The sequence below is a fragment of the Opisthorchis viverrini genome (assembly GCF_000715545.1).
Source record: "Opisthorchis viverrini unplaced genomic scaffold opera_v5_5, whole genome shotgun sequence".
NCBI classification, from domain to species: Eukaryota; Metazoa; Platyhelminthes; class Trematoda; order Opisthorchiida; family Opisthorchiidae; genus Opisthorchis; species Opisthorchis viverrini.
In genome coordinates this window covers 659027-668604 of record NW_008751661.1, presented here as the reverse complement: position 1 = coordinate 668604, position 9578 = coordinate 659027, and positions in this window count along the sequence as shown.

Sequence of the window (9578 nt, the reverse complement as noted above, 5' to 3'; positions counted from 1 at the left end):
AGCAGAGAATCAAAATTCCACTTTGAAAAAATGCCACTTCGAATGCTCGGTGGTCGCCCAGACAGGTTTTGGCTGTGGGCTGTGAGTTTGATAGACCTACCGAGCAGTTCAATCGGTATTCTATTCTGTTCGTAAGAGATCTTCGAGGGCGAGTAGCAGTAGTTTGAGTGTTTGCCGTATGTAATTTGATCTACGTAAAGGAAAAACCTGAAAACGATCAACGCACAAATGAAAAGAGAAGAGAAAGGAACGTGAACCGGCTTCAAGGCGAATAGTACTTGTTTTATCTCCTAAATTCTCGCGTGGACATGGATCTTTCGGTTAGGGTTGGCAGTGTTTACTTCTCACTATGAAGAAGCAAAACTTTCGAAGTTTTATATAACAAAAGTACTCTAAAATGGAAGCCAACACACGTCCTTTTAAAAGTTCTGTATGTGACTCAAGGATTACACAGCTCCCACCTGGCCCTCCCCCTCCGAATAGGAACTTCTATCCATACAAAGTACTATTTTGATGAGTTATGGCAGGTTGTAATTTCTACACATTTGGTTTTCGTGTAATTTGTACACATAATGTCTATGATGGTTTTCATAGAGGAAACTACTCAGAAGGTTACAGCACACGACCGGTTACGCCCTTCATGGGGCTCATCAGGTAGGCGCATTCGCCGAGTTTCCGTCAACCTTATGTTTACTTTACAGAGGACGTTTTGGAACTCATAGAAACTGAAAACAGATGTGAAGCAAAATAACTGAATGTCCCCACTTTGAAATATGAAAGTTAAAGTGCAATGAAAATATTAACCGTGCAGTTATAATAACCTGTCGGTTCCTAGTCGCGATGCCGTCCTAAGGGAACTGCCACGTTGCTCAAGCTTAGACAGAAGCGGTCGAGATGTCGAATTTGGCTTCGAACCGCAGACTTCCTGGTTAGTAAGTTTGCACCTTAACCACTGAGCTCTCTCGGGCTAAAATGTTGAAATAGGCTTCATTTTATTTCACCTGGCCAATGTGATCACCCAAATGTCAAATGTCTCATTCAGAACTCTTACAGTAAAACGCATCGCAATCGACTTGGAGCCCTTTGTCACATAGTGGCTCTGAATGTTCCTTGGAATGTTTGAACCGGGTCACTACTGGCAAATTGTAAATATTAGATATGAGAGCTAAGGGTTCGCTTGAAAGGAGGAACATGTCGAATGGTGTCTGCATCAAAAATCCTACCTTAATGGTAGACGCCAAACTTTTATCCAATTCTGAACCCAACTGATGAGTCTCAACAAGAACGAGAGTACTCGTGAAGATGAGGTTTTCATGGTCCGACTACTCGTTTACCTTTAGAATCAGAATTATCTGTAATGTGAGGTTAAGTTGTCACGTGAAATAATCAGCTCATTTGCTTTTTTTTGCTTTGGCCTAAAGCGTTGCCGCGATGAAATTCCTTCAAGTAATCGTGTCCGAAATACCGTGGGACTTTGAGACCCCCAAGGAGATATTTTCACACGTCTCATATGTGAAAGTATAACATGCTTTTTGGCTCAGGTATGAATCCACATATCTGTCAGCATTACCACTTTCAGCAGCCTCGGATAACACAAACATGCGTCTCACGGTCTTGCATTCGCAGCATGCAACGTTTCAGTAACAGGAATGATTTCGCGGTCTTCACAAACCAATCACCTTTCCCGAGATCGTCTTCAGTGATCAAACGGTTCTTCTAGTCAACAGTCCGCTAGTCGTAACCTAATGCTTATTTTGCCCTACTTTCCATTTTCCGCCTTTCTATGCCAGACCGTCATTATCCCGAACTCTGATGATGACTTCTGTTCCAGTGGACGTAGAAAAGGTTGTTTACCGTACCGACTAACTTTTTCATGCTTTCCGGAACGACCGAGAAACTCAGTCAGCATTCGGATCGTTACATAATCGATCTTTTGAAAGGTTTTCAGCGTCATGCAACCCATAGCATTTCAGAGTAAGCTCGGATCTTATTGAATTATTTCAATTCAAATCAAGTTCTTATCTTGAGCTCAAAGTATCCTGTTGGTTTTTTTGTAATGTAAATACTACTCATTTTGCCACAGTGCCTGCCAACATAACCACTATCACACCAACGTTCAAGGGACCCCCCATCGATAACATTCTTTGTTAGTGCGTAATAAAAGAAAAAGCCGCTGTCCGAAAACCGAATTTACATTTCTACAATATAGAGAAGTTCCTTAGGAGAAGCTTCTTTGAAGGTCTTGTACTCTTGAGGCGTGTAACTACATCCCAGGTATGTTCCAACTAAGTAGCCTAATGGGTATCTTCAGTTTCCTCAAAAGTAGCGGCTTCGTTATCAGTAATGACCTTTGTTGACCCTCACGAGTCTCAGGTACTTCATGGAGGTTTGCACCGTTATCAAGATAAGCCTTTTCGTTTTATCGGTTCTACATCGCCCCTTCCAAGTAAAAAACCGTAATCCTTTCTGCATATATTGCTTAACAGACAGGTTGTGGGGCTTAGGATTGGTGAAGGGTAACACTAGGTTGTCGACAACGGTGTGCGACCTAGATTGACACGGAACTGATGAAATGAATAATAATGTACGCTTGAAATCTAGGACTGCACCACAGTAGGAGTAAATGGATCTTTCTTGCTGCGACCCTGCAGCTGTCAACCAGACTCTTGTCTTCCGTGCAACCCGAAATTTCGTGGAGATGATGTACGCTGAAAATCTAGGACTGCACCACAGTAGGAATAAACGGATCTTTCTCGCTGCCACCCTGCAGCTGTCAACCAGACTCGTGTCTTCCGTGCAACCCGAAATTTCGTGGAATTTCGCAAAGAATGGAAGGTGACGGAGAAAAAGCTGGAGTTTTCTGGAAAAAACGGATTGTTGCTGAATTGCCAAACAGATCTATGTGAATATCGCTGGCCGTGAGCCAAAGATTTTGACGAACTTACTACTATAAACATTCTGTCAACCAAGCGATGCAACCTCATTGGACAATATAATTCAAATGTTCGTGACAACGAGCAAGCTCCTTGGAAAGCGAGTCACTCAGTGGACAGAATTAGGGCAGCTGCTTGTTTTGCAGTTCATGGAGTTTCGCAAAACAGATTGTGGACACACTCGACCATTCCCTTGGTATTCTTAGTGCGGAGCAAGGGCGACACTTTTGCATCTCGTATTAAACTTTCGAAATTCAGCCTCTAACGAACTGCCAAGAATACTTCATGTTGGTGATCTCTGAAGATAGCAACAATCGAGCCCCGCACTCCCTTGCTGAGAACTGAACATAGCGATAATTTCAAGCCATGAGGGGGACAAATTTATCCTGTCCCCTGAAAGGTCACTTTAATGGCAACACAGTATTGTCAGAATGAACTCTTCTGGGATATTTTTGCCCATAACAAAGGGAATCTTTTTGTCGGGATATGACTTCCCATCAATCCGAGAATTCTCTTTGCCACAGCACTCACCGTACATCAACATCAGATTTGATAACTACAAGAAAATTTCTGGAGTGCCTTATTGTTTTCGGAAATTTCTCCGGCTAAGTCGCATAGTAACACTACGCAATAATCCTTACTTAATCGTTTCTCTGTTCTTCCGGTAAAGTCACACCTATAATTTCCACTCCAAGCGAGCCAATCGGATCGCAAACGCAGCGACCAAATGAGCTGCTTGGCTGGTAGTGGCTTTGCCTACACTTGGTGTGCAACGTCTGGCTTGACGTCGCAAACGCGCGCCCAAATTAGCTGCTTGGCTGGTAGTGGCTTTGCCTACACTTGGTGTGCAACGTCTGGCTTGACGTCATTATTAGTTTTCTTTTCTGTCTTTGTGACACTTCATGGTTTTGACCTAGTTTTTGGCCAGATATATTATCACCCCCGCCCATCCTTGCACAAGAGACTAACCGGAGTGTGCTCGCTCAGCTGCATATAGTTGCGTTTGAGTGCTTCGTTAATCAGGATATACGCTTCCGCTCCAACTGTTGCATCATTGCACATCGGCTCTATAGTCCAACGCTGTGGTATGAGCAGACGGCATTGAGCAGATAGCTGGGGGAGATAGAATGACAGGACAGATATTACAGAACATCAGTGGACGTAGCAGAAAATTGTACTGTATATCACGTCATTGTCGCGTACTTCCCTTTTTCGGCGGTAGCCGGACGTTGGTGGAATTATCGATCTCAAAGTGGGACCAAAGTGTTTTCCGCCGTAATGCCCTATTACACGGACTAGCTGGGTTGATTGCCTACGTAGAAGTTCGCCGCGTTATTGATGTCTGTTTGAAAAAATGAACGAAATTCAATCATACTAAAACCGAGCAGGGCCCAGGCGTACCTTTCAAAACACATCCATTCTGATAAATTCACTCATTTGCAAATCGATTTGGTTTTCATGAGAGACTCAACTGAATCTCTCGTTTACGATATTCTACAAAGAAGGACGAAACCGGTCGTGGGCCGTCGAAGAGTTTTTCGCAACCTTGTGAGTAGTCATTCATTCTGACTTCATTCAGAACTGACGTCTTAGAGGGTATGGTCCTCCAATTACTGTGTCCCAACAAGTAAAACCATTGAAGGTGAATTTGAGTGTCGTTGAAATCAATGGAAGTCTTACGCATTTAGTTCACCCGTTCTGTGAAATTTTTATATGAAAGAAAAACTCTAAACGCGAAAGAGCATCGAACCCGCGACATTCTGATTTAAATGTAAGTGGGCAACCCTAGCGCTCCGGATGGACTGATGACAGAATCGAACAAGAGCGAATGCAAAGTACAGAGTCATTCTTCCTATAAAATACCTACATACAACAAGTCCTCCTAGGAAACATTACAGAACAGAATTAGTCACTTTTCGGCGGTCAGGCTGTTATCCCAAACCACTGTACTAAATTGCCTCAAAAAGGACAAACGTGCGACCAAATTCTGTATCTCATATAAGTACTCTGACGAAAGCCTACCCGTTCGAAGAACGGTATCTTCTATGCAGAGCACAGAGCAGAGTTTCTCGTCAGCTACAAACCCGTCTGAGTGATAGCCCCAGCTCTAAAGGAGATGAAACGTCTTCCGTATGTGTGAGCATACCCTGTGTATAGGAATCGTCAGCTGCTATCAAATTCTGTCATTTATATGCACGAGTGAAATTCACGAGGTCATAGACGATCGTACGGTGGAACGACAGTTCTCACTCAGCTACTGCAGTGACACGACAATAGCTTTGGCCATCTTCAAATTAATTGGGTGCTATGGTGAGGCAAACTTTGCGCTGACTTTTCAGTTGAAGAATATAGTAAACGAGAGATTCAGTTGAGCCTTTTTGATAGCACCGAGGTTAGTTGAACCAAAGTGCGTTCGGTCAGTATTCAAGCTAAACATAAGGCTAATGGAAACTGGTTAACGACGTCTATGTATTTAGTCCTGAGACAAGCGGAACCGATGGTTGTCTGTAGGACAGTTTTCGGCCAATATATCAATGCTATGCTTGGCTAAGGGTAATATTTGCTCACCTCCAAAGAACAGCATCTTAAAAAGTAGTGCGGTCACATAGAAAATTTTTCTCAACTTGAAAGACCGTCCTTGTCATAGTGTATCTCTCCCAGGTAAAAAGTTGCTGTTCTACAGTACGGGCAGGTGTGTTCACAACTATTGTTCAGTAAACAACACTACCATATAGACTACTGCTTCCAGGATGAAACCAAGGTGGAAGTACCACGAAGATAATTATGACTTCATTTTGGCCAGTAAAACGTAGCGGAACAGTAAGTGTCTGATTCAAGTACGATTTTCTGGTCTTCTCCTTCATAACTCAAATCTTCGGAGTTTTCTTGTGGCACGAGAACAATCGGGTTTCTTGCAGTCAAGCTCAAGTTTGAGGCTGAAATCCTTGTGGAAGCGCTTCTTGGAAGAACATTCATCGATAATTGGCCAACCTGTTGTGTGTGAATTATCTCTCTGATAGAACAAGAACGTTCGAGTGAAGGTAGACTTTCAAATAGTTTTCACTTACTCTGATGCCTATAAAACAAACAGTATCCATTAGAATGCCTAGCAGACGTCACTCTGGCAAAAGGCGATAACGTTCAAGACTTATAAAACTGGTATGAGTTCGACCAGTCATGTGAGGCTGGTAAGTATATGTCCAGTCACGTGAGACTCAACTTCTGTACAAACTGTTTCGCTAAGCGAAGCTTGGGCGGAAAATACTGATGTTGATTATTTCTGCGATATAAAAAGCTGAGTTCTTATTAACTTTGCATCATGACTTGTAATTGGTAACTCATTCCAGAATCGATTGAAACATCAACGATGTATCAAGAAGTCTGTTCTGCCTGCCATGCGGACGAAACATGCTCAGACTTGTGTCTTGACAACTGTCATTTCGTTCGATCGATATAGCTGTCTTCAATGGTGGCGATTAATTCATAAACATAAAACGGAAGAGTCCGGTGATGTTGTTTAGCTCTTGTCCACCTTTGGGGTAGCTGTGAAAACTACGCTTATGGGTGCGAAAGAAGGTTTGGTGATCTTCGCGTTTTCACTTCATCAATCACATCGCATCAGAAGGGAAGTCAATTTGAATTTTGCCTCATGTGGAGTTAGCTTTCGAGGTCTTGCTCTGATGTATTTCACCACAAATTCTCTTACAGCGACGTCTTCGAAATACACCTCTATAGAAGATTCAGCTCCTCCGGCAGTGTCCGTTAAAAATTTTTCAGCGGTTTTACCATGCAAAAGTTGGAAAGGATTCCGTTTGGCTTTGAGAGGAACAATGCTTTGAGAAGGTATACCTGGCTAGTCATGTCGGTGTGCAACACATGCAAAGCCGAACGTTTTCCTAAAACTGAAGACAATCAATCCTGAAGAACCAAGAAGCCCTGTACAGTTCTTTCATTTTTTCATAAAGAATACTACTCACAAGGTTGCTGAAAACTCTCCTTCGCAACCTTGTGAGTAGTTTCCTTTATGAAAATATACTGCGATATCTCGAATATCGTGCTAACTGAAACATGAAGCAGCCTGTTTGTAGTACATTCAGTTGTATAATATCATAAACGAGAGCTTCAGTTGAGTCTCCTCGTGAAAACCAAATTGATTTGCAAATGAGTGTATTTGTCTCATTTTTATTTGGAATCATCAGTAATCTCCCGGCCCTGAGACTTCTGTTGCTACATCACATTTGTGCAAGGAAGCATGGAGTTTATGGTTATGTTGTATAGTGTGTAACCTCCAGAAGACATGACCTTATCTATTGTTAACTAACATCCGATACTGGTTTGCTAGTCAACAGCGGTTGGGCCACTGGATGGCTGACCGTACTTAAAGTTTAGGCGAAGCGGTTGAATCCATGAGTGCTCCCTAAACCTGATGGAGTAAGATCTGCGAGTAATCTCTTTGAGGTGTCATCATGATGACGCTACAATTAGATCTAGCACATTAAATATTTAGTAGTTTGTTTCGTGTGTCAGCACTCACGCATATTCCTTTCTCCTCTCAACATCATGCGGCCACTTTCAAATGCGGTATTTACGTTCGAGGACGAAGACAAGCCGAATCTTAAGAAGCACAACACTTGCGCATATGACCCCTTGTCAGGTCCAGCATCGGAACCCTGTCCGAGATCTATATCGACATTATAGTACTGGTCTTCCTATCCCTCGCATTCCATTCTCTAAAAGCTCCTGTGGCAGGTATTTAGGAATGCAACCCAATTGCGAGTTTTGAATTAAGCTGTTTCCTATTCCCTACGTGTTTCCCATTTAAAGAACTCGGGTTTATTCAGGGTCCGCAATTACCAGCGTATGAGCAGTCATTGCAAATGAATGAGACTGAGGCTCCGGATGTGGCGCCGGTATACCGTGTATGTCTCGCTGTCACACAAATGTGCAGACGTTACGGTATTGCAATATACAGCCACCGTTGTGCCCCCTCGCAGATGGGTACTGCTTCAAACACAGTAGTGAACTCATCCAAATGAGACATCTGCCTTCGGCATCCACGATTGGCTTCTTTCTTCATCATGTGTTCGGCGACCAGATTACACTCGAGTTAGCGGAAACCTAAGCAACACGCTATCACCCTGCTATTCACCCCCTATATTCGGCGAGTTTTGGTGCCATCAGAAAGAATCTAATAGATATCAAGCTTTTCAGAATTGTTTATTTAGGTTTAATCCAGAACAGAATGTTACAGGGGCAAAGGATGCCGACAGATGCTTTAGAATACGCCGATAAAGCATAAAACACATATAAAGATATCTGAATCACTTAGCACTCACTTTTCTAGAAGGCTTTTTGAATCGATTAGATGGTAATTGGTACGTTATTTACTAGCCAAAACAACTGAACTTCTAAACAGCGTGTATATTTCATTTTGATTCGAGCTGAATGTATGCATCCCCGTTTCGTTCCACGTTGGCCGTGAAATCCACAAGCCAGAACCTCAATATTCATCACAAAGATAAAAACTAGCAAGATCGACGAATTTGTTCGGCCATAAGGCATTCATGCAGAATACTGACCAGTAGAGGAGCTTTCCTCCAAAATGTATTCGGGATGGCTGGACAAACTGTGAATGCACGATAAATCAAGTTGGCCAGGAATATCCACCAAATTTTACTGAATCAAGAAAAAAAGTCAGGTAAAACCTATTTTCTACCAGTTGCGTGATCTCTGATTCTCTTTATGACAAGCTTGAAAGACCCTTTTCTGAATGAGCACAGAAAATACCGAGAAGTTTTCATCCTGTCCTGGCTGTCGCTTGATGAAGCCGAGTTGCCGCCTTTCCCATTTGCGTATTCTGTTGGGAGATTTTTGCTCTGACGGGTGGTCTAAGCCACAAAGTAATGATTATAATGATAAAGTAGACCATGTTCCCAACGTCGAAAAATTTCGTCTCTGGTAACCATCTGAATGAGTGTGGAACACAAAACCAGTCGAGTCTGTCTCGAACTGAGACCTGATATCACTTTTTGCATAACTCAGAGGCATAATCAGTTATACTGAAATAATGCCTAAGTTGAACACGTACAGTCCTCGAGACCTGATCTTTTTGCATAACTCAGAGGCATAATCAGTTATACTGAAATAATGCCAAAGTTGAACACGTACAGTCCTTCTACATGACTGACTTATGCCTGAAAGTCTGACAAATATGATATTTTTATTCTCAAGTTTTGACTAATAACAAGTAATTTTATAGGCGGAACACACTACTTATAAGGTTTCTGAAAACTGACATCATAAACAAGAGATTCGGTTGAGATTCAGATGAGTCGCCCAAGAAAACCAAACTGGTATGCAGATGAATGTATTAGTTCAGTGGTAACTTTGCTTCTTGACATATGGTTGCTGGAAATTCTTCGACGGCCCATTACCAGGTTCGCCTTTCTTAAGTTCCATCAAGTAAGCGTAGTTCGCGGATATATCCCGATCTCGTTTTCTACTTGAACGCTTGTTCTGCTCAGGGGCGCCTCGACTGAAATTCGTGTGAGTCCCTTGTTAATTGGTGCTGATTGCAACATCTGTGCAGGTCATCGTTCAAGTAGGAAATACGCCCGAACTAGGAGGGCGAAACAAGTAGTGGGA